The sequence below is a fragment of the Ciconia boyciana genome, chromosome 4 (assembly GCF_034638445.1).
Source record: "Ciconia boyciana chromosome 4, ASM3463844v1, whole genome shotgun sequence".
NCBI lineage: Eukaryota > Metazoa > Chordata > Aves > Ciconiiformes > Ciconiidae > Ciconia > Ciconia boyciana.
Window position 1 is genome coordinate 93343863 of NC_132937.1, and position 24486 is coordinate 93368348.

Sequence of the window (24486 nt, forward strand, 5' to 3'; positions counted from 1 at the left end):
ACTCACACTTTTCTAAGAGGAGTCAGAACATGAGATGTTTTACTGGGACTTCTGGAGAAAGGAGAAACTACTACCAGGAGCTAAAAAAATCAGTAAAAACTAGCTATGTCAGTCCATGTGGGAAGTACACATGTGGTTGTAGTGAATGTCGTTACACTCATTCTCCCGTGAAGATTTACTTCTAATTATTGCAATCTATTCTTCCAACTCCAATACTAGATGAAGGAGCTGACAGAGATCTGTGCCCTCCACTGAATTATCGTTGATCGAAAACTAAAATTTGTTGCTTTTAGCAGTAAGAAAATGAATGTTTCTTCTATAGTACATATCCTTACCTCTTTTTTCTGCCTACTGTAGAGAGCTGCACAGAGAGCAGCACCTTGCCCACAGGCTTTCACTAACTAATGTGGGCAGGTATTCTCCCAGCAAGATGGGCAACCAGTTTCAATGCATTTTGGGTACCAGCTACACTCTGACTCAAAACATAGATGGGTATCAAACTCTAGGAAGGAGATTAATATCTATTTAAATTACCAGACTAGGTATGCTTTTTCTGGGAAATGAATGCATGCTGAAAACTGCTGAATTGGGTATCTCTAAAAATCCCAGTCCAGATGTAGGGCGCTAAAACAAGGTACTTTGGTTGTTCTGAAGGCAACACATACTGTTCAGAGGTTGCATTTGTTTGGTTTTTGTGGGGTGGGGTCATGTCTCCTGAGACAGAGGATCCAGTTTCTACATGTTTACTATTTAGCAAGTGCTTCTGGTAAAAAATGATTCTTGTTTACATTTCTCAGTTTGTTTTGTCTTTTGTTTGCTTGTTTTGTTCTCAAATGTTCTTCCTATCAATATGTCTTCTGGAACTGCCTGGCCTACTTTAGGCTAAAAATAGCCCTTGTTGCTACTGCTGTAGCTCCACGCAAGCCATACAACACCCACACTAGGAAGGAAAACCTCATGCCCTACTGAGCTTCCCTGAAATGACAAGCAGGTCAGAAATCCATATGACCAAAAAGCAGGAGGAAAAACAAATCCTGCCTTCCTGCTCTACTTCTGCTAGGCTTGCTGGTGATGCAAACTGGGGAAACAGCAGAATGGCATGTTGGTATTTTGGTTTCCCTCTGCCTTCTCCACATACACCAAGGACAGTAGATGCCACTTCTCTTACGAAGAGATGTGAAGGAAAAGATGAAAATGCAGAGATGTGAAGCTGCAAAGAAGAGATTTTCATGTTAGTTGCCAAGCAGTCGTTCTTCAAATTAACTTAACTTGATTGATCTGTTTGACAAATATCAGTCTTTGGGTATGATCAGACCAATGCTGCCCTTGCTGTTGCACTGCTTAAACGAACAGGAATACCTCTTGCACGCAACTGAGACACCTTCGGTGGGCTGTGCCTGTGCTCCTGATGTCTTACAAAGGAAAAGGGCTCTGGATACACAAATATGTTTTCCTCTGCATTGCAGCAGACAAAACTTAGTACTTCCCAGCCTTAAGTGGATAACTTTCCACTACTTGTCTGCTTGTGCCCCTCAGTCCACGTGGCCCACAGTGTGTGCTGGTGAGATGCAAACAGTCTGGGCTTTCTGGTGATCTTGGGCAAGTCACCTCACTGCTGTGTGGCACTGCACTCCCCATCTGTGAAATGGGGGGTAACGCTTCTGCAGCTACCTTGGCAACTGAGGAACGAAGCTCCATTGCTCCACAGATAAAAAATTTGCTTTCATGATTTACTCTAGCTTGTGGATGCTGTTTTTTTCAATTTTACAATTAAGTCATATTGGCAAGAGGACTTCACATACTTACGGGAAGCCAGGACTCTGCACTCATTTGCAGTAGAATAACTCCTGGGTGACCTTTTCTTTGCCCTGCCAACTAGGAATTTGGCTTACGTATAAATAGTTGGTACCATTCGCACTTGTGAGAACACATCTGTGACTTGGAGGCAAATCTGAGCCTAATGCAGAGTAAGCGCAAGCTACTCTCTCGGTGTTCTCATTGAGCTCGTAAGTGCTAGTTTGTTGAGGACAGGTTATGCCGGGTACTGAGAGTTCAGAGTAGCCCGGCAGCTCCTGCACAGCAAGAGCTGCTCAGGTGGATGGGGCAATGCACAGTTTTTGAGTATGGGCCCACAAGGCTGCACAGCAATCTTGGTCAGCAGTCCTGCCCGGTCCCCTGTGCCCTGTGCGTGCTTGATGAGGCATGGGGAAGGAAGCACGCCAGTGATGCCAAGGCCTTGGTCCCACGCTGCTGCCATTGGCACGGCCTGTGCTCCAGGCTGCCAGGGTCCTCTAACCCAGAGCATCCCTGGGGTTTAGGGGCGCCAACGCTGTTACGGGTCACCCAGATCTCAGCCCTCTGTGTGTTCGCTTTGCTCCCTGGGTTCATCCTCCTCCCCCCTCCCTCTTTTTGGGGGGGTGTGCAGTCCGGCCGGTGGTGATGCTGGGTTTGAAGCCGCTGGAGCCGTATGCTCACAACAGCGGGGGCTGGGGGAGGAATAGCAGGAGGGGGGCTGCCGGACCGCGTCCGGCCTCTGCCTGGCAATTGCCGAATTACAGGTAGAAATGTCCCGGGGGTGGGGGGTCGTGTTGCTCCCCGCGCCCGCGGCCTGTGGGAGCGGGGAAAGCCCCGGGGACCGATGGCTCCGGCACAAAGGAGGGCGCCGGGGCCACGGCAGCGCCGGGCCGAGCGGGGGGCGGCCGCGGCCGTGCCCGGGGGGACCCCGCTCCCTCCCCTCCCCTCCGCCCGCCCCTCCCCGGCCGGCCCCTGTCCCCTCCCTCCGCTCCGCAGCCGGGGCGGGGGGCTGGAAGCCGGGTCCGGCGCACGGGAGGCAGAGGAGGAGAGGCGGGCGATGGGGAAGGAGCCGCGCCGGTTATCCTCCGGGCAGCGTTAGGGAGAAAACGGGGGCGGGAGGGGGTGAAAAAGACGAAGGAAAAGGGAGGGCGTCCCCGGCCCCCGCCCCTCTCCAGCGCGCCGAGGAGGGAGGGCGGACCACGATGCCCGGCTGGCGGGCGCTGCCCGCCCGCCCGCATGGAGACCGCCGCCCGTAGCGGGGCTGCCGCGCCGCACCGCGGGGTGAGCCGGGCTGCGCGGGTGCGGGGGGCCCCGCGGGGTGCGGAGGGCCGGGGCGGGCGCGGGGCGCGGGGGGCGGGCGGGAGCCCGCTGCCGGAGGTGCCTCCGGCGCGCCCGTGCGGCGCCGGGTCCCGGGGCGGGGGGGCGGCTCGGGGCGGCGGCAGGAGCCCCCCACGGCCCTGGGGACGTTTGGGCTGCGGGAGCCGGGGCGGCGCGGCTGCTTTCCTGCCCCCCCCCCGCCCCGTTTCTGCGAGCCGAGACGGGCTGGGATGCGGGAGCGCACGGGTTTGTCTCCCGCACCCTCGGCATCCCTGGGATGCGCTGGAAGCAGTGCGGGGGCAGAGCCCGCGGTGCCGGCTCCAGCCAGGGGCCGCGCGGGGCCGGTGCGGGCTCGCCGGTCGCCACGTGGCGAGCGGAGGACGAGGGGTGGCCGGCTGGGGCGAGGAGCGTGCTCGGCGGCAGCGCCGCGGCGACCGCCGCTCATTTTCGGAGGGGCACTTCTCCCACGGGAAGGTGCCGGGCCGCCCCTTGCCCCGCCGTGCTGCTGCGGACGCGCCCTTCCACGCGGGAACCTCCCCCGCAAAGGGGGGTCCCTCTGCGCCGCCTCCGCTGCCCGCCTCGGTGGAGCCGTGCAGGCTGGCACCTCGCTGTGCCTGGGCTCGGGGTCCCCGGGGGAGCAGACACCTTCCCCTCGCCCCAGCTCGCTGCCCGGGCAGCCCGTGGTACCGTGCGACCGGGTCCGTAGTGAAAACGCGTGGGTTGTCTTCGCCCCGAGAGCGGGGACGGAGCGGTGATTCCGGCGAGCAGCCCACGGCGAGACGGTTGTCAGTGAAGGCGGACACCATGTTTCTGTTACTCTGTTCCCCAGCTGTGCTCTTCTCGCCCGGTCTCTCGCAGTGCTGCGGAGTTGGTTGGTAGTTTGGGAGAAGACTGCATGCTGCAGCAGGGCGTGATGGATACGCTGCATGCAGGGAAAAGACGCTTTGGAGCAGAGATGCAAAAATGTCACTATATGCAATGTCCCTGTCAGGTTTGGACGTTTTGAGAGACGTGACTCTGAGTCTTTTTGCATCTCTAGAAAACCTCGGTGGTACCAGAAGGAAAAAAATTCAGGCATTTTGATCGGCTGTCATTTAAAGCTTGCAGGTAGTGAGATGAGATTTCCTGGCTGACATCTGAGGTTGTTACAATAGTTCTCTTAATCCCTCTGGGTGTGTACTTAAGAAATAAATGGGTAAGAGTAACAGTACTGTTTCTGCACGTGATGCGGTCTTTGTGGGGGCATGAAGACGCCTGGGACAGAGCAGGGACTTCAGGTGACATCCTCCCTATTGCAAAGGAGATGGGTATGGTGAGGAAAAGCAGAGGTCATGGCTCTGCTTAGATTTCTGTCTGTTTCTACTTGGGCACAAGGAAGGAGGTTTTTTTAAAACCTTTCAGTTTTGTACAATGGGCTCTTGTGCTTCACTTGGGAAGGAAGGTTTCCAGAGGAGTCACTGCAGACAGGGTTACCTCTGAGGCAGAGGCTGCTCGGTGTGACTGCCCTCAGCCTTTGAATTTCAAGATCCAGTTTAGTCTGAGGGCATTGCTGTGGACCTCCCTCTTTTTAAAGTCATCTCACTACTCTCAGGTGTGATTTTTGGGGGGTTATTTCTAAAAATAAAGACGGGTAAGACCTTAGGGGAAGTCTTTTCTGCATTTGTCCATATGTAAGTTTGAATGTGCTGTACAGGAGAAGAACCTGCTTTGGAAGCTCGACACGGGAGGAAAAAGGAAAAAATTTACATCAACTGAGGATCTGTCAAGTGCTGGGAGCAATGACAACAGCTCCCTACTACCTCCCTTTATTTATTTGTATTCCTTCCTCTCCTCCTCACCTTTCATTGCTAGCTCTCATGTGGCATATTTCAGTGTTGGCTTACGCTCACTCTGGGTGGAAAACCAGTGATGCTGAAAAACATTCTAAACCCACGTGTGTCAACAAGGATGATATTCACTGCTATTTCTCCTTTGATGGTGGATGTGAATTTGTTTCAGAATATGTAGAGTTACTGTGCAAAACTGTGCTAGTTGTTGGTGCTTATTAACCTCTTTCAACACACACCATAAAAACCATGCTGGTTTTTTTCCTACTGATGAGACATCAGAAGAGAGAAAGAGCTGGTAGGGAACCATATCTTTAATTCCTCAGCCATGCAGTCACATCTGCTCAGTTACAGAACCTTTTGCTGGGTCTGTAATTGGAGACGTATTTCGACTGAATTGAGAAGTTCAGTAGCGAAAGGAGGAGATTTTTGAATTTGCAATTGCATCACAGCTGTCTTTTTTTTTTTTAATATTGTACCTTAATTTTTTTTGACAGCTTTGATCATCACGAAAAACTTTCCATTTTTTTTCTTTGCTCGCTCTTCCCTGCCTCTTTGTTCAATGGTAGGAGCCTAGATGCACTTTGTTGTTTTGATGGATTTTTTTAAATTTGAAAACATTTCCATAATTGTGGCTTCATCAGATAATATGCCGAACTGATTAGCCTACTTTCTGGTGCTCTAATTTTTCTTCTTAATAGTTTCTGCAGATAATACAACAGCATGGAGGAAGTGTGTTTTTGCAGTTGTGTTCAGGAGGGCCTATTGTGAATATCACTTTGACTGGGATTTTATTGTGGAATTGTCACTTATCATGGAACTAGGCTCTCAAGATATCCAAACTTCTCTAATGGAAAACAGCTACATATCATCAATGCTTAAAAGAAACATTTTTTTAATCCACTAATGCTGGCCTACTTGTACTGGTTGAAGTTATGGCAAAAGATGTAACTTTTTAAGTTGGCAACTCTTCAAGAGTAAGATCTGTCTTCAGGATTGTTCTTCCCCATCATTGTTTCCTGAAAATAAACGTAGAACAAAGACAAATTCTGTAGTACTGATGCCAGAAGCCTTTGTGAGCCTCTCTCTTCTCTTTCTACTGGTTTATGCCAAGCAAATCTGTGATACGTGATCAGTTCTCTGCTAGTTTTCACACAAGGGTGCTGACATCAGCTGTGCCACCTCGTTCGGAGAGACTGAAATCAGAGTGGTTGTTTCTTAGGAAGTGAGAGCACCCCTGCTTATGACAGCTTAAGTCTTGAGGCCTTTGCTTGGTTTTTAGTCCATTCATTCCCAGTTGAGATTCCCATGTGAATTAAACAGGTTCAGTTTTGTTCTGTCAACTTGATTGGCAGCCAGGAGGTTAGTTCTCCAGAACTTGCTGAATAGTGTCTGTTGTGGCTCTGACTGGGGGTCTGCGATGCTCTGTGCTTTGAATTTCCCAGCTCTGGAGGAAATCCATGCTCTTCAGATAGCCTGGCTTGATATTACATTGAGTTCTGCAGACTTAGCCCTATACTCTTCACGGGCCGTGTTTTCTTTCTGTTTGGATCTTTCTTTCTCTTTTTTTTTTTTTTTTTTAATCTGATCACAGACATGAAAGACTGGGTGCAAACATTGATCTGCAAACCCAGTTGTTCTCTGAAGAACAACTCTTGAGGTTTTTAATAGATGTTTAGATGGGGCATAAACACAAAACTAACAACCAGCATGTTCATTGCTACAAGTGTGCGAAGCTGGTGCTGCAGCTTGCTCACATATCCTCTCTTACCTATTTAGGTAATGCATATCCAAGATGAAATTTGCTTTTCCATGGTGCTTTTCAGAAATGCTTGCTTGGCAGCAGCTGAGAGAACAGTTGTGAGTTGCATTGTTGTTCACGATGCATGTCCTGATTCTGAAAATCTCATGCTTTTGTTAAAATCATGCTACTGTCAGTGTCTATTGGATGGCATGAACAAGGGTTCGAAAAGGGAGGCTACAGAATCAGTATCCACTCTGAGTAGTCATTAGCTGGGTTGTTAGATATGGGGTCACCATTCACCCATTTCCTCCCTTTTTGAAAACCTGCTCTGTTGGTAGCCTGTACCCTGTGTACTGTCAAAACAGCGCTGAACAGCCTGTCTGTGTTGTCAACAGTCAGACCTCCTTACAGTCAGTAGCTGCCTGAATCACCTGTAACAGTGATGGGGGCAATTCCACGCTTTGTAGGGAATGGAGGGTAGCGTCATTCATATGGTCATCTTTGTTGTGCTACCTTTTTTTCTGATAAGCAAGTGGATCACAGTCTGTCTATCCTCCTGAAATACAAGATAACTTTCCTTACCCAAGTGGGTTTCTGTGTTTTATTTCAAAAGGGTCAAACTTTGCTAGTGCGGGGTGCAGGACATCCCATGACAATGTCTGGTGTGTCTTGTGCAGCTGCCATCCCTTCTGGTTATAGTGAAAATTGTACAGGAGTGATTGAGGACATAATTGGTCGGAAAGGGGTGGCACAGGTGGGGGAATGGGGATAGAATGGGCCTATATGTATAAGACAGTGTTTTGATCCATTTTTCTGAAGGATTCATGCTGCATTATTCGTGTATCTTAACCAGAATGAGAATTAGCTTCAAGGCACATCCACGCGCACAAATGTGCTAATCATTGATTACCACGTCCTCTAGGGATCTGAGGACCACCATAAATGTAAAGGCATGCCGTTCGTTGCCACCTAACAGAATTGTATCTGCAAGATAGAGGTTTAAAGTTACCCATGGGCTTGGACATCCTTTGCATTTGGAGTACAAAAAGGTGTCACTTTTATTCATGACAATATAGAGTGGTTACCTTGCTGCACATCCTCCACTCCTTTAAGCCATTTGTTTAAATAGCCTTGACAATGCACCCCTCCTTTGATTTTTATTTTCTCTTTGTTGTGCTTTAGCAAGTGGAGGGCTGATGCTTTGGTAAGAGAAGTTACTCTATGGAGGAGCAACACTTAGAGTTAATGGCTCTTACTATTGATGACAAAGAGGGTTTGCAGAATTCATGGCAAATGTGTGTGAGACACTGACTATTAATGGCTCTAAGTCCACTATTACAATCTTAGAAGGTGGAACTGATTTTAAAATTGAAGTTGAACTCTGCACAACTGCAAAACCAAGCCTGATTCCTAAGCCCCTCTGAGGACAGATGCTGCATAAGTCTCAAGAAACATGTCTGAATCTCATGCCTGGTGTCCCCGGCATGGTCTCACCTGAGTGGACCTGAATGCCTGCTTAGAGTTTGTCAAAGCTAATGGGTTTCTAGAGAAGCTGAGGGCTGGACGCTGTTAGAAGAGCTGCCCTGTTCAGTAACTGAAATGGGAGCATGAGATTTCAGCGTGAATTTTCATAGATGTTTCTTGTGCTGCTTTTTACTGCTTTGCTGAGGCACGAGTGAATTCAGAATCCTGCTTCACCATCCATCAGTTTAAATCAATCAAAAGGAGAGGAGGAGGAGAAAAAAATACAACTTTGATGGAAACACATATACTGCAAAAGGCAGTGTATCACATTTATATTCTGCTGCATGCTTCTGTCACCCACGCTTGTAAAATACTCACTGACAACAAAATGAAGTACATTTAATTTCCACATATACAATAATTTATTGTATTTGCTGAGTAATTACTGGTAGCTCTTCTACGGTAACTTATTTTTCTGCTTATTTCAGCCCTTCTTCCATTCCTTGTGCATGGAGGGGTGTTTAATAATGCATGAACTGAAGAGAAACTCAGTTTGTATTAGCTATTTGTTTTTAAATTGACTGAGATATTTAGAAAGAAACTTGAAAAGTATAATTCCATAAAACGCAGCTGGGATTTTTGGAGCATCCCATGAGAACCATTTACAGGAGAAAGGAAAAGTAGTGGAGGAATGAAGAGTCATTGTACAAGTGTGTCTTTTCTTCCCTAAAACACCTAAATCACGCTTCTTTGTGCTTGAAGCTTGTAATACCAACGAAACACGATCAGTAACCTGTCAGAATAACATAGTTCTGATGGCAGTGCCGTGTTTGGATAAATGAAGCCAGAAGAACTGTTTACACAGTCTCATGTAGGAGGAATCTTGCCCTCTCACAGACTAAACCTGCTGTACAAACTCGTGCTCTCCTATGCTAAAACTCTTTCCTACCTCTCAGAGTGGCCTTGGCCCTGCTGGTGAAATGCCGTGCCAGTTCAGCAAGCAGACCTGAGGACAAGCAGGGAAGGACAGGGAAGCCTACAAAATGCAGGGCTGTGGGATGATGACCCCAGTAGACTGCACAGTGCCCCAAAGTGCCGTTTGTTTCTTTGTGAGGATCATGCCTGCTGGCCACTCTGAGCACGACTGTGCTCCTGATGAAGAGGTACCCTGGGGAGTTGTCTTATCAGTCACCATGCTGGAACACTGTCGACAGAGGAGGGAAAATGCACATGCGTGTTGAACAGGAGTGTCTGCACATCTTTTTGGTGTGACTGAGAGATATGTCAGGTAGCTCAAAACCTTCGCTAGGTTGCAGAACCGTTGTCTGTAATCTACCAAGCTGAAAGTGGAACAGATTTTAAAGAACTGGGTGTGAAAAACTCATTGACAGTGGATCATCTTTGCAACTGGGGTATTCAGGGATTTGAGTTGCTCGTAGAAAGGGGTCCACCTTAAGAAATGTGTGGTGAGAGTTGGTATGTTTCTTAAGAGCAGGACGAGGCCCGTCAGAAGACACCAGTCTCCAGTGTTACGCTTCTAACACTGGGCTGAGTCAAGGGAATTTCAGGACTCCCCAGTGCAAATGTAAGCCACAAACTGATAAAGGTTTCACATCCTTGCATCACTCAGGCAAATTAGTCTCAATTATCTTGAGAATACAGTGAATGTTATTTGTTACATGAAAAGATGTAACACAATTTGTCAGTCATGAAAGCTATTAGGAGCAGGTAATGTCTTTTGGCAAATAAAATACCAGAAAAATAAGATACCATTCAAGAAATACCCAGCTTCCTGAGGCTTTCATTGAGACCCTGCTACTTGCTCGCCGCACGGGGCTGTGTACTCCAAATGCAGACACGGTATGCAGACATAAGTGGTGTCCCGGCTGTGCGGTCACAGGTTGGTTTTCTGTGCCGATGAGCATCAGACAGAGGGCAGCCCTTTGTAGCAGCCTGTGGTATTGGGGAAACTAGAGGTGGGTCACGGGTTGTGCACTGCAGCCACATTGCTACTGTGAGGCTGCCAAAAACACCAGAGAAAAATCGTTGGTACATAATCATTTCAGGCACCGCTACAGCAGTGAATGGAGAGAGGCCATTGTTTATGTGGGGTTGTCACATATAGTACATCTGCTTCTGCTCTCATGCGTGCCCTCTGCGTGAAGCCAGTGACCCAGGTGTCTGAGAAACAACTTGGAAATTTTCAGATATCTTAGGTTAGATAAGGACAGAGGCAACTGAAAGGACAGAAAATGAGAGGTTTGGTGATACTCCACTTGAGCTTTTTACAGAAGCTGTGATGGCAACGCAGAGATAGCATAAGGCCACATTAATCTGTCCTGCCACCCGTCCTAGAGGAGATGTAATTCACATAAGCAAAACAGCACCTGGCCCACCCACGGGCTGTCACCGAGTTCAGCTCACTTAGGGGATATTGGAGCTGGACTGCGTACGACTTGCATCAGCTAACAGATTATGCAAGGCAGTTGCAGAATTTAACTAATTCACAGGTGTTCAGCAAGAAAAGCAGTGTCTGTGCTACAAGGAATGATCTTTAAGGAGAAGCTGTTCAACGACTATATGCCAATCATTCACTTGTATGATTTGTATGAAAGTGGAGGAAATTTTGACTAGAACTGGCTGGTCTATGCCTTTGTTTCTCTTATGCAGGCAGTTTCCATAGCAAAATAAAAATTCTGGAACATACAGATTTCTGCCAAAAATTACTCAGTTCTGAAAAGTTTTGGCCCAAAACATTGAGCAGAAATTTTATGCATACAAAATTTTTTTTTGCTGTAGAGCTGGTTTTTTGAGGGTTAGTTTTATATTTACTTGAAATTGCAAACATAAAATGATCCACCATTTTGAGTTGCATTAGGTTTTTTGTTTTCTTTGTTTATTTCCAGCTGAGGGGGTGAGGGTTTATCTGTTTTTCTGTGTTGTGTAGTGTCTTGAGTTTGGCAGAGAAGATTCTACTTTTGATTTGGGTATCTACAGTAAGAGAAGGGATGTGGAGCTTGAAGTAACAAGAGATTAAGGATCCAGTGAAGGTCCCCTATGTCTAGTAATTCTGTTTGTGTACATATCTGTGTTCATTAATGGGATTGTTATAGAGATTTTCTTGAGTCTGTGGTTCTATGATAGAAATAAGAGGTAAAGTAGGAGAGCAGGGAATCAGGAATGACCAAAGCCATAACCTGTTTTTCTTGCTAACAGGAAGAAAACACGGTGTCATTTCAGACAGAATGAAATACTTTGTTTGCTTTGTACCACTGTTTTATCTCTTTATGGTTTGCAGTTTCTTTTCGTAAAAAGATGTCTTTTATTTACCCAGAGTTCAATTTTGAAACTACCTGCTGGAGTTGTTGACCAAAAGCATGTCCCCAAGCCCCTCCCCTGCTCTTTCCTTTGGATTCCCCAGTTCCTTTAAGAGAAGGAAAAGCACAGAGCTGCTATTCAACGGAGTAGCAGTGGTGTGAATTGCATGGGTTGCATTTATTTAGTATTGCCTGTGATTCCCCAGGAAGTGACTGCATTTGTCCCTACAGAAAAGGGACCACCAAAGACAGATTTTCCTGCCACTCTGTAACAGCTCTTGAAATAAAAGACTGAGGCGCTTTTTTTTGGTAAAAACCTGTAACAATCTTGTTGCTTAAGCATGACATCAGACCTCATTTCTGATCACCACAAGAGTCATGAATAAGCCATTTGCATGAAGAAATATTAATGCCAGGCTAAACAAAGAGTGACAGAAAGAGGCCCTGTCTGGAATGGCAAAAAATTAGTAAATATCATTGACCTTATTGTGCTCCTGCTGGCTTTGTTCTCTAAATAGGAATATATAGGTCAAGGAAATGGTAAATAAACTTGCTGACATTTTTTCAATACTGATAGCTCTGCATTTCCTGGCATGATAGCCTGTATTTTCCAGTACATAATGATCTGCAATTAATCTTCAGTCATTTATCCAATCAAATGCTCATGTCTTTGGAATCAACACCACTAGGGTGCTCAAAGGAAAAACAAAGCTCTTACGAGATCAACTAATCAATTTCAAGAAGGAGCTCATCCTGTAATGTCTTTCAACCCATCAGCCCTATAAACATTCTTTCAGTGCTGAAAAAAAGTTTAATTATTATCAGATAACTGATGTTATTTGAAAATAATTAATTGATAGTATTAATTAGTAGCTGACACAAACTGTATTCTCTCTCAGGTTAGACAAGTTAACTTAGGGGTGGATGTTAGTACCATTCCTGGTGATCTGTAGTTAGGACAAAAGTTGGAATACGTTGTTCCTTCAGGACATGACTTTGAAATTTGTATTACTCATCCATGTCCGGGATAGCGTCAATGCGCAGATCATCATTACCCTGACTTACACTGTTGAACTGCGTGATGGGAGATACTCGCTTTGAAAATTACTGTGTTGCTCATTGCCACACTCCTGGCAGTAGCTGAAGATGTTAGTCCACGATGTCAGTGCCCTCTTAGGACAGCACTTTCTCTTTGGTCTCTGGCTGATGTAGCACTGTAAAGAGAGACTGACATCCAAAGGGGAGAATATGCTGCTTTCCTTAGGAGAATATGGCGATGATGATGATGATACACACCCAGTGACTGAAGTTTTCCATTGTGGACTTCAGTGTAGCATTATCAGGAAGGAAATTTCTGACCAAATTTGCAATTTGTTTTGGTTTTTTTAAAAGTATTTTAAGACGTTATTTTTTGATATTAGAAATAGCTACTTGATTAACGTTTTAGGACAGACTGTTTTTTTTTCTGTAAGTCTTCATTTGCTTACCAGAACTCACCTTGGCTAACATACAACCCTGTCTTCTTCAGTCATTTCTTCTTAGGAAACTAACATCTTCATAACACTTTCTTAAATTATTAATGTTGCCATCCTTTTATAATGGTAAGGCTTCATTTATCTTAAGAAGAATTCCTCCCCTGGCTTCATTTATACAGTAGAGACAGTTTCTGCTGCTGTCAGAGACTTGTTCTGATGGATGTATCTCACAGTCCTTAAAGATGACTTAATCTGGCCCAAAGTTATTGATGGGGTTCTTGGCTGAATAACTCAGTGAAATGGCTTCACAGATCTAAAATGCATGCACCAGAGAGCAGATGTTTGGTAGCATTACTCCTTTTATGGAGGAGGGAAATAAGCTTGTAAGTGTGAGTGACATGAGTTCCACAGACAGGGGGACTTAAAAAATGGTAGTTGTCGAAAGAACAGAAAGATTTGTTGAGTAGAGGCTACTTTTTATTATTCTCTTGATAAGTATTTGTCTGGCTGCTAAATTCCTGCCAAGATCATGCTGATTCCTGATTCCAAGGTGTTTGCCGTGGTATACAGGGCTAGCAAAACAGCTGCTCAGCTTTAAATCCCATTACACAGGTCTCATACTAAATGTCACCATGGACTGCACAGAGAGCACGCTTGCTGTTTGCAATGATGTGATGTGGGATGATTTTAAAAAACCTTACTGTATTGTGGAACAATAGAAAGCAATCATTTAAAACTGCCATTCCTCTTCCTTGTTATTCAAGGTAGGGATAGATAGCCGTAGCAAAATACTGAGTATTACCGCTTGTAGAATTTCATTTAGCTTGGTGATCTTCAGCAGAAGCCAGTCAATGATGCAGGTAATTAAAAAAAAAAAAAAAAAGGAAAAAGGGAAAAGTATTTGTCTCTATTATAAAGCTTTCAACAAGGGCAATGGAAAGGCAGGAATAAAATCTACACTGTTTTGCGAGGAGAGGTGAATGAGTCAGGCAGTAAATGGTATGTTAATCAGAACAGAGAGAGCACAGTGAGTGTTTCAGGTAAAGCTCATATCAAACCACAGGACCGAAAAGCACATTTTGATATTTTTGTATTCTGCGCCTCAATGAAGACGTAGTGTCAATACCTAAATGGGTTTTGATTGGCATTGAATGGCTCCCTGGGCAGAGAGAAAGAGAGATGATAAGAGGTCAGGATACCCCAGTCTTCCCAGACCTCAGGCCTGGGCATTTTCTTTGTGTGGTTCTTTGTCCCTTGCCACCTTCTCCATCCTCTTGTAATAGAAAAAGCTGGTTTTTCTCCTCTGTCCATGCCCTTTGCCCTGAAGCCACATGTGTCCATCTCAGGACTCAAACCAGTCATGTTCATCTCCTTCATCCTCCTCAACAAGATTTCATGTACCTTAACTGCAAGCTTTTTCTGCTTTATATGACTACTCTGGTGTGACTCTGTGAGTCATGCAACTGGTCTAGGATTTGTTTACTCGTATGTATTCAGTGGCAAAGCCTTCAACAGCCTGGCTGGCAGGAGTCAGGTCCTTTGCAGGTTTGTTCCCAGCTTGGTTACCAGAGGAGTCTGGTGTTCTCTGACCTTGCTTGGGTGTCTAGCCTTGGCCTTCCTTAATGTACTGGTCTTCTCAATCCTTATTTACTTTTGTCTCTTATAATTTTGATTTCATCTACCGGTGATGGTGACAGAAGGAGGAAACTGAAACTTCCTCAGTAACTGCACTATGCCAGGAAAGTAAACTGAGATTGATTGCAAGTATTAGTTAAGGCATTCTTGGTAGTAATTGCAGTTTTGAGTTTGTTTTAAGCCTTAACAGCCTGAGAGAGAGACTCAAAGTTTTGGTCAAATCATCAGTGATTCACGATTGATACTTTTTAAAATGATTTGCTTTTAAGCCTTCAAACAATTCTTCTGCTGGAAGGTTTTGCTGATGAGTTGTGGAGCGCAGGAGGTAGTAGAAAGATTTCAGTTCAGGTGAGTGACAGATAGGAATTAGAAACTGATTTTCAAAACTTCTCTCTCCCTCTGCATTAGTGTAGCAGAAACAGTTCGTGCCCTGTTTTATCAGTCTGCTGTAAACAGTAGCTGAACAGTCGAGCAGTGACAGCTTGCAAACAAATGCTGAGGTGCTGGGAGGGTGTAGCTGAAAGTAGTGCAAAACTCCACATTTAATATATGCACTGTGTATCCATGTATGATGAATATGAGTTACCACAGATATAGCTGGACTTTCAGGGCAGAAGGCAAGTGATATGATGTAAAGTGGAGGTGGAGAAGGAAGGGAATGAAATGGTGTAAATGGTAGTGGTTCTGTGAGCATCAGTTGTTGTTGACAAGTATTACAGGAATGAGACTTGGTCTCTGTTGCCATCCCTTTTTCTTTATACCTTCCAGGCTGAGCAGAAGATGGGATCCCCCCACTTGGTCCTGGGGTCTGTACTCATGCGTATGTTAACACAGAATGTCGTATCTCTAAACCAGTCCTATACTGCAGAGCTGTTATATCAGGATTAAGGCCATACAGCTTCTTACTAGTGTGTCTACAGCAGTTTTAGCTCTCCTCTGCTTCTGCGCGTGGAACATGCTCCTGGTTTGACCTCCTGTGCAAGCAGGCAGGTAGTTTCATTCGCTGGTCTTTTAAACCCTGTAATGTACGTCTAGTCTCAGGAACATCCTCTAAAAAGGTATCTAAGCTTTCCAAGTATCTTCAGAGAGGCATAGGTCTCATTCCCCTCTCTTTCTGTCTATGCACGAAGGTACAGTTCATGGTACTGATCTGTTGACAATACCCTGGTTTGTTGCAGCCAGCGGAGTTATACAGGTTTATAGGAGAGGATGGCATGTGGCATGTGAAAGGTGAAATATAACCCTGTGCAGGTAGCCTAAGTTTTATGTACAACACAGCTTTGGGTGGACTGAGTGGAGTGAAATTAAGCCAAATAGAAAGGAATTGAGTTTTTCTCTCATTCCTGGTTTGCTCAGGTTAAGCAGTGATTAATGCAGGCACTCAAACTGTTTCTAATGGCTGTATTACTTAAAAATTGTTCATTTTTTAGAAATCTTCATTCTGCTAATGAAGTCTCAACTCCCATCTTGGCCATTGTTACAGCCCTGAAAATGAAATAGAAACAAAAAATAAATTGCAAACTGAAATCTTTGGGTATCCACATTTCAAGTTAAATGCTAGAGCTTTTTATGTCAACTCATTCACATTTTGGAGAAGCTATGCTGCAAGAGATTTCTCAGACCACCTTTCCCCTTACTGTTGCATTGTTTTTCATAGAATTTGATAGATCTTTGATTCTCTTTAACTTAATGGCAAAGCTTCTACTGATTCACTGGGACCAAGGTTTGACCCAGTGTTTGCAAGTGCTGTAACCCCCTCCCCAGAACTTAAGTTTTATCTTGCTTAACATGAAACCACAAAAGCCACAAAAATGGCTAATGCCTAAAATAAAAAATAAATAGACTATCTTGCCTTGATTTCAAATGTTTTTCAGGGGACAGTTTCACAGTACAGTTCTTGTGTTTGTTTATGAGCACTTAGGCTGTGCATGCTGACATGCAATGAACACCAATTTATTAAGGCACTTCTCTTCTAGCCAAATGTGTATTTGGCTGTTTTGAGTTAGCCCTCAGTATGTGCTTGTCTTTTTTTTCTGTCACCTTCCACTCTGTTTTGCTAGCCTTGTCTCCCAGTCTCACAACCTACTGGAAACACAATCTAATCAAATTAGCTTTTCTGACACAAAAAAAGACCTGGAGCTTGCTCAAATGTGTAGTCTTACATTGAAGAGCTGCTAACACCCACAGACTTCTTCAGGAAGTTTCACTTCTTGGTGATTTGGCCAGAAAGCAAATGGTGGGGATATACATTAGGTTGACAGAAGTGGAAGGGATGAGTACTCTGATGCATTTAGGTCATGAGTCTCCGTCTGTCTGTCTGGACCTCTCTGTCCAGGGACTAGGAAGAAGCTGTAGGTAAGTTTATTATCCTGCAGTCTGCTACCATCCGCTGAGCACCTGGAGGCTGCTGCGGTCAGGTGGGATATTGAGTGTGATATGTGACTGCTCTGATGCCTTTATACCAGCGCCGACATCTGTGGTTGGAAGTGCAGCTTATCTACTGCTGAGTGGATACAGATCGGGTGTCCAAGCTGCTCGCATTTCCAGTAACTACCTGCCTAATAAGCAGCATCCTGAAGAGGGTGCCTGGGAAGATCAATCATAATGTAGTCTTTCCGAGCTTGAAGAAGCCAGGGCCTTGAGATAGGTTGCTACAAGTGCTATGTTTTGTCTAGATCCAGATGGAAAGGGAGAGACTGGATAAAAGAGTTAAAATGCTCTCAACAAAAGCAGTGGGCATGTAACTGAGAGAGACTTGGCTGAGGAATGGTGTTTTTAGCATGCCTTTGACCATAGGACAGGCTTCTGTAACCCTCAAAGGTTCACATAATATAAAGAAAATTAGCCTAGAAATGAAACGGACTTAATTAAAATGTTAGTCTCACTTCGCTACCCACTTATTACTATCATAGCATAGCTGAGTTTGTTAATGAGATATGCCAATTATAGATGTTTTCTTTCTCAAAACTGTAAGGAAAAAAAAAAGATTTTTAAGGTCAATTGCTTTGTCTTTTTTTTTTAAAGAAGCTATACTCCTTTTTAGAATGGTTTTGAAAAATGGGTTTTGAGGAAAGGACCATTTCCATGGTCAAAATGGAAAAAAAAAAAAAGCCAACTTTAGTATTCTTTTAATGCATGTATTTTTAAACCCAGTACATTAAACTGAAATGTAGTTCCCCTCTGTGCATGATGAAAAGGAAGAAATGGTAAGAATTTGAAATTTAGAAAACAATCAGTATTATGTGATATTTGATCATGTGCCATACAGTTTTCTCTGATAGATTTTCTCTAGCACAAGGGTGTATTCCTAAGTAGCAGATTTCCTTCTTTATCATAAGGCTGTTAAATTAGTGGACGTGATTGTCATACCACTCTTCACATGAACACATGCTTCATGTAGAAGTATTGACCAGTGGCAGTTAAATTGCCTCTCCTCTCGAAGGCCTGTGATCTTTGGATAAAAGGTGGGAGAATATCCTGACACTTAAGTTTCTTATCATGTCTGCTGTTCCTTTTGAGGATGTGTTTTCCTTTTTTGTCTGAAAGCCTGCTCTTTGACCTTTCTCCGGCAGCCCCACGAGGGCTAGCTCTGTGAATGTTGTTTTCTGCTGCCAATCAAGATCCACCTTCTACAACCGCAACCGCACGCAAGCCCGGCTGGACATGCAGGGCCACGCTCTGCTGACACTTGCATCTGTATAATCTATTTGAAGGCGTGTAAAGAAGAGCAGAATTTAGCCCTTTGCATTCTCTAATGGCTTTCACTTGCCTATGCCATGGGATTCATTTTGTCTCTGTTACAACCTCACCCTGAACCCTCTCGCTGCTCTAACCTTCTACCCTCTTACTTTGACTCTCTCTGAAAAGGCATCAAAGCTAACCTCTTATGTCCTTCGTGCTTTGCAGTATAGATTTATTTGCATTGCCGCTCTTTTAGAGTGATAGCAAAGTTGTCGTCTATAATGTATCTCACTTATGCCGTGAAACATTTCTATTTCACCACAGTCACAGTGGGTGGTCTATAGGAGTCAGACGAAGCAAGATCTGGGTGCCCTTTGCTTCCCTAAAGCCAAAAGAGAGAAGGCGGCACCAGTGATGACTGTTTTGGTGATGTACGACTATCTCTCTCTAAAGAGTAGCAGTGCTTCTTCACCCTTTTCATCACCCCTACAAATGTTTCACAGGAAATATTCCTGCAGCCAGCCAGAAGCTTAGAGGTGAGATTATTGGTTTTAGAAATGCGGTTTTTCAGAGAGTTCAAGCTTCTCGGTTGCAGTTTCTGTTCATTTCTGTGTGCTTGGGTGGTTTTGGTAGCATCCCAGGAGGTACCGCAAACCTGGTTCAGGTGCATGTGTGAGAGCTGAAGTTGCTTGGGTGGTTGACGTGGGGACAGCCCGCGGTACCTGCAGGTGGTTGTGTGCAAAGCCGTGCGGTGCTACACGAAGTCACGCCGAGCTTGGGAACTAGGGCCCCTGTAGTTACATTTCCCTGGACAGGCGATAGCACTAGTGAAAAGCTGATGGTTGGACTCTACCAGTGACCTTTTTTGTGTCACCGCCGTTGCGTTGAGTATCCACATAGGATGGTGGTGGGAGCCTTCATCTGGGAGGTGGGAGAACTGAGTTGAAACTTCACCTGCCTGCCACTGCCTTGAATACAGGCCATCTCAACCAAAGGCAGCGTGCAGTGTGTGATTTGAGGTGGAAACAGAGCAGCCATATCTCCAAAACCCTTTCTCAGCTCTCTGTGCAGCTTCAGTGTGCTGTAAGCATGTCCCTCAGTCGCTGGGCCTGCTCATCAGGCAGGAGAACAGCTAGTTTGAGGACACTGCTCAAAGCAGCCCCAGCCCTAGAGCTGCTCTAAATGCACCTGCCTGGGAAATGGTGGTGTTTGTAGGAATGAGAGCCCACCAGGCTGCATCATGGCTAAGCACAAGTTTTAAAATGTCAACGTCAAGAATTAGACCCCGGAAACTTGCAGAGAGGACACTGGCCCAAGAGCATGGTGAATGCAGGAGCCAGTCACCTAGAGGTGAATTTTGTCACCTGCTCTACCGTGATTTAAGCCATCAGCAACGGTACGGCAGCCCTTGAAGGTCATCTGAATGCTATTTCTGGTCAACTTTCTTTTTTGACAGTGATGGCACCACTGGATGTTAGAGACCAACATTTAGCTTGCAATTCAACACACCTTGGACTGTATCGGACCCTTGAAGTCTAATCCATTATGCTTGCTTAACTTTAAAATAAATGTTTCCTCCTTTTTGGCAAGCTTCATGACTGGCATTGCTTTGCAAGCTAGCAAGTAGAAAAGCAGGTTTGCTCCATCCATGATGAAAACCATTGAAAGGGCATGTAGCTAATTTGCTCCTTGGTGAGGACTTGAAATTTTTCAGTTAATTGATAAAGGCCCAAATCTCAGTCAGGAACAAAACCCTGGCTTCATTGAAGCTCTACCAGTTTAATCAGTAGAGAGTACAGCCCTGAGGATCCAAGAGCTGTACCTGGCCCTAACAGGTTTGTGAAGAAGAAGAAAGCAGGTGTGGTAATATTTTTGTGAGAGGGAATGAGAAGGTTTGCAGGGAAGGCTTATAGCATCAGGTAAATTATTTACTATCCACTTTCGTCAGTCCCCAAGGAATAACTGCTTGATTTAATCAGTTCTTTAAATATCTTCTTGCATGAGGTTGTTCATTTGGCTAACTATTTTGGAAGTTTCTGTGTTGTCTGAGCAAGACAGAGATAAGCAGCGTGGCACTCACTTTTAAGTATATAGATAATAATAAAATCTTGTATCTGAACATAACTTAACCTTTGAGTGTCATATAGAAGTGTGTTTGTCAGAAATTCACAGTGTCTTTCTAAAAGCTGCTGGTCCATATTCAGCCATCTTCTATAACACACAGGGTTAAAGGAGTGGTTTAAACCAAAAATGTTGTTTGTTGCTGTCTGAGTGGTGCATTTGTAGAGCCACTTGGCAAGAGGTGAAAGAAAATCTCATGTTTCAGTGTGAAATACAAGCATTAACATCAGATGAAGCCTTGGGCTGTATAAGAAGAGAAGCTAGGAAAACCAAATGGAGGGGAAAGCAAGGGTTTGATCCAGTTAGACTTCAGGTGATTGAGATTAGACCACTGACTCACACAGGGCACTGGGTGATAAGATGCCATCTGGGGCCCCGTATTTGATGCACTGGTTCCTTCACTCAGGTGGATGCCTGAGAGTGGTGGTATGCACTCGGGCTATTCTCAGTTTCAATACAAATTCCATTTCTGAGATTCAGTATCTTGCTCTCTGTCCTGTTGTCCTCTTTATTCTTCTAACCATCCATCAGACTCACTAGACCCACTGAACTGCCTTATTCTCTGGTCCAGCTGTTTTATAGTCTCCATTGTAGAGCTCTGCTGCTGAAATTTTTTTACCTTGGCTGGATTGGGGTTGCTTCCTGTTCCCAGCAGGGTTGAATTTCATCTCCATTATGTATTCTGCATTATGCTTATGATGACATATATTATGTTTTTAAGAATCCCTAACATGTCATGTTAATCTCTTGATGCCTAGCACAGGTGAACTCCCGTTGGCTTCCATGTATAGGCTCTGAGTCTTGACTGCATGGATTTATCAAAACCAAACCTAAAAATCTATGTAAATGGTAGGGTGCTTTTTTACCTGCTGTTATTTCCTTTAACTTCTTGTATTTTTTTCTATCTAAAACCTTATTTAAGGAACTCTCTAAGACTATATTCTTAGTTGCAAAGAAATTGAGATATGTAAAAAGAGGAGGCTACAAGCTCTGGTGACTTGCATAGTGTAGAGGTAGCCTAGGCTGTGTTTCCTGTTCCAGTTGTGTCCAGATAGACCTGTGATACTGTACAGAGACCAGTTAAGCAGAAAACTGTTCCTTGTAGAGCCCCTCCATTCCCTCATTCATACTTGGCTTCGTTGAACAGAAAGGAGATCTCAGGGAATGGTAATCTGTATCTGTCTGGGAGAAGGAAGAATAGATGTGGTGATCAAAATAATGCCCTACAACTTCAGAAGCACAGGCTCAGCTCCTAACTCTGCCTCCGACCTTGCTAAGTTGTGGGTATCCTAGTCTTTCAATGGTAGTTGAGAGCTATCTTCATAGGTTTTGGCCTCTGAAAAAAGGAGTTGCTACCAGTGTCTTAGCTTGCAAGCAGTCATGAGGACACACGGAAGGGAGAATGTCTTCATACTCTACAGACAATAAGGAAGATGTGGTTATTGATTTTATCTGGGTAGACTTGTTAGCTGCAAGATTTTGCAGCTTATAGCTGCTAGATTTTGCGCTGGGAACTTAAAGAGTTAGAACAGATTCCTTTTTTTCAGCTGGATTTTCTTTGGCTTTTTTCACGTTCTCTAGGGTTTCTGTTATTGAGCATTGTCCCTGCAAATGTGAGTTAGAGAACTTGCATAATTTCACCTTCCTAATAGTAACACATGAATCCAACAGCTGTCGCTTTAAAAAGAAGCTAGACTGTTAAGTAGTGTAGGGTATGTGAAATTGCAAAGTAGTTGCAACACAGGTGGCAGAAGGTGAGGTTAAAAGTCTCATTAGCCCAGAGTGCCACTGGTGGATGCATGCACAGACTGAAAGCATGTATTGGAAGTTGGATTTTCTCCTGCCTGATCATTTTATTCTATCCTAGCAAATAGATGTCCATCCCCCACACAAGATACAGATAAAAACTAACTGCTTCTGCTGGCTGTTCTCCTGATGACTTTGCTTTTGTTGATGCTACTGCTCTGTCTTATTCTTCCTTCTTGTCCCACTGCTTCTTGCTTCCAGAAACCACATATGCAAAACTCACTTGCTCTGCTGTTAAAGTGAGAGTGCTACATGCAAGGTTTTTTTAATGAACACTGATGAGTATTCTAGACTGTTCAAAGGCACAAAGTTGGCCTTTCTGATGTAAAAAATATTTTTTGTGTAATGGCTTTTTGGAACATAAATGTTTTGCTTTCTGTAGAAAGCATTCTGTTGTTTAAAAACTGACCACCTGAAAAACAATTTCCATCTGGAGCTGCAATCATTTTCTTTGGTGGTTCAGGGTTCTTCGCCAGACTACATCCACATAATGCAGTAAGGCATCCAGGAAAGGGTACCATGCTGCCTGGAATGGCACATACACAGTACTTCTTTATATCATTCTTTCACCTCCAACCATTTCAGTCCAAGGACTTCCCAAGTTGGATGTGATTTCTGTGTACAGAGGAGAAAAGCAAGCATATTTTTACTAGGCTTTAATTCACTAGAGAGAGAACCACATGAGCAGGGAGAGACAGGGAAATAGCTGCAGTGAATTTGTCTTTGAATTGGAGGTGACATCCATGAAAAATGTTTTGTGCTTTTTTTGCCTGGCCAAGCTTTGCCTACCAATGTCTTCACAGCATTAATCACAACTAAAAGGTTCTGTGGGAAACCTTTGTTCTATGTTAAGAAATACTAATGAGGACATGGACTTAATGTTTTGTGCCTCTTCAGAGGTTTGCTTGGTGCAGACAGGGAAGGAAGGCTGTCAACAGAGGGTTTTAACCCTGGAAGGGAAGCAAGCACCTCCTGCTCTCGAGATGTTTATATTATCTTGCTGTTAAGGAGCCATAAGCATGACATCAGCAGCCACTAACGTTTCCAGTGGCAGAAGAGGCAGACAGCTTGTAAATGGCCTGACATGCGGGCAAAGGACCCGTCTATGCTCAGCCGGGATCTAGGTTAAGAAGAGCAACCCTACGTGCAAATTCAACAATGAGAGAGAAGTGTGGCTTCGTGTGGCGGTTGCGTGGTGGCACAGCAGGACTAGCAGTAGTTGGACATCTTCGGTCTTGTGTCAGAGGGCATGTTCTTTCCCCCCTCCGGGGCAGGGAAGGAAGGAGGACAGCACTGTTCAGGGAGGGCGGGGAGACCAAAATGTCCATTATAGGGTTGTGAGGCTGCCTGCCTGGGTGAACTCTTCTTAGGTCCAGTGAACCCTAAGGCTCAGTGGAGAAACAAGTTTCATGTGTTGGCACATATGAAAGTGGTTTTGTTTTCTGGTGTTTTGTGTGCTTATGCCTGGAGCTTGACTACGATGGAGATCTAATTGCTGTCCTCACCTTGTTCTTCAGATCACAAAAGGCCTGTCCTTATAATCCACAAGCGGGAGTATGTAATCACCTCTGATGTGACCTCCTCGTAAACAAATCCCAAATGATTTGGGGCCAGCCTGATTTACAGCCAGAGACAAAACGCCCAGAATGGAGCACTGGCTATTCTGTTTTTATTTCCAACCAGTCTCTGGTTTGCATTTGCAAAGTAACAGGGTGACAAAAAGGTTTTCTTGTCTCTTACTCAAACATCAGTATGTCTGAAAAACTGTAAATCAGGTGTGTTTAAAGCCAGGCCTTTCAGATTAAGCACTGAAATTGATTTAGAAACACTGTTTGTTGCAGACTCACAGCCATGTGAGTGTGCAGAAGCCTGCCTATAGTCTTGGAGGCATTATTTCATCTGAACAGTGGGAAAGAGTGCTTTGGGTTGCCACTCACAGTGCTGTCACTTGAGCATGCGCTGGGGCTTTGTGGGCAAGGTTTTCTGAAGCATACAGCCTTGGCCTAACCTTCCTCGCGTAGCAACTGATGGTGCAGTTTGTACGGGTGTCAGTGAATGAAGAGTTTAAGCCTAGTGCTGTAGAAAATCCTATGTAGAGAAGCATTGTCACAATAGGGAAGCATTGTCACTGTCATATTAGACTGTCTGATTCTTAACCATTCATAAGGGAAGCCTGAACCAAGAGCTCAGACATCATAGCAATGAGTGGAGAGAGAGAGATCTGAAATCCCTGCATGCTAAATGCAATAGCCAGCACAGTATTGTCAGAAGAAAGACCTCTGACAAAAGGTATTCACTGTCAAGTA

General features: G+C 44.7%; 1 protein-coding gene across 3 annotated transcripts in view; it reads left to right on the forward strand.

Moving 5' to 3' along the window:
* Nucleotides 1-2822: 2822 nt before the first annotated feature.
* PLPPR1 (phospholipid phosphatase related 1) overlaps nt 2823-24486 on the forward strand; it is a 134724-nt gene continuing 113060 nt past the window's right edge. For all 3 annotated transcript variants that reach the window (XM_072860639.1, XM_072860637.1, XM_072860636.1), the window contains exon 1: nt 2823-3075. The gene's annotated coding sequence lies outside the window, so the exon portion shown is untranslated. The remainder of the gene's footprint in view (nt 3076-24486) is intronic.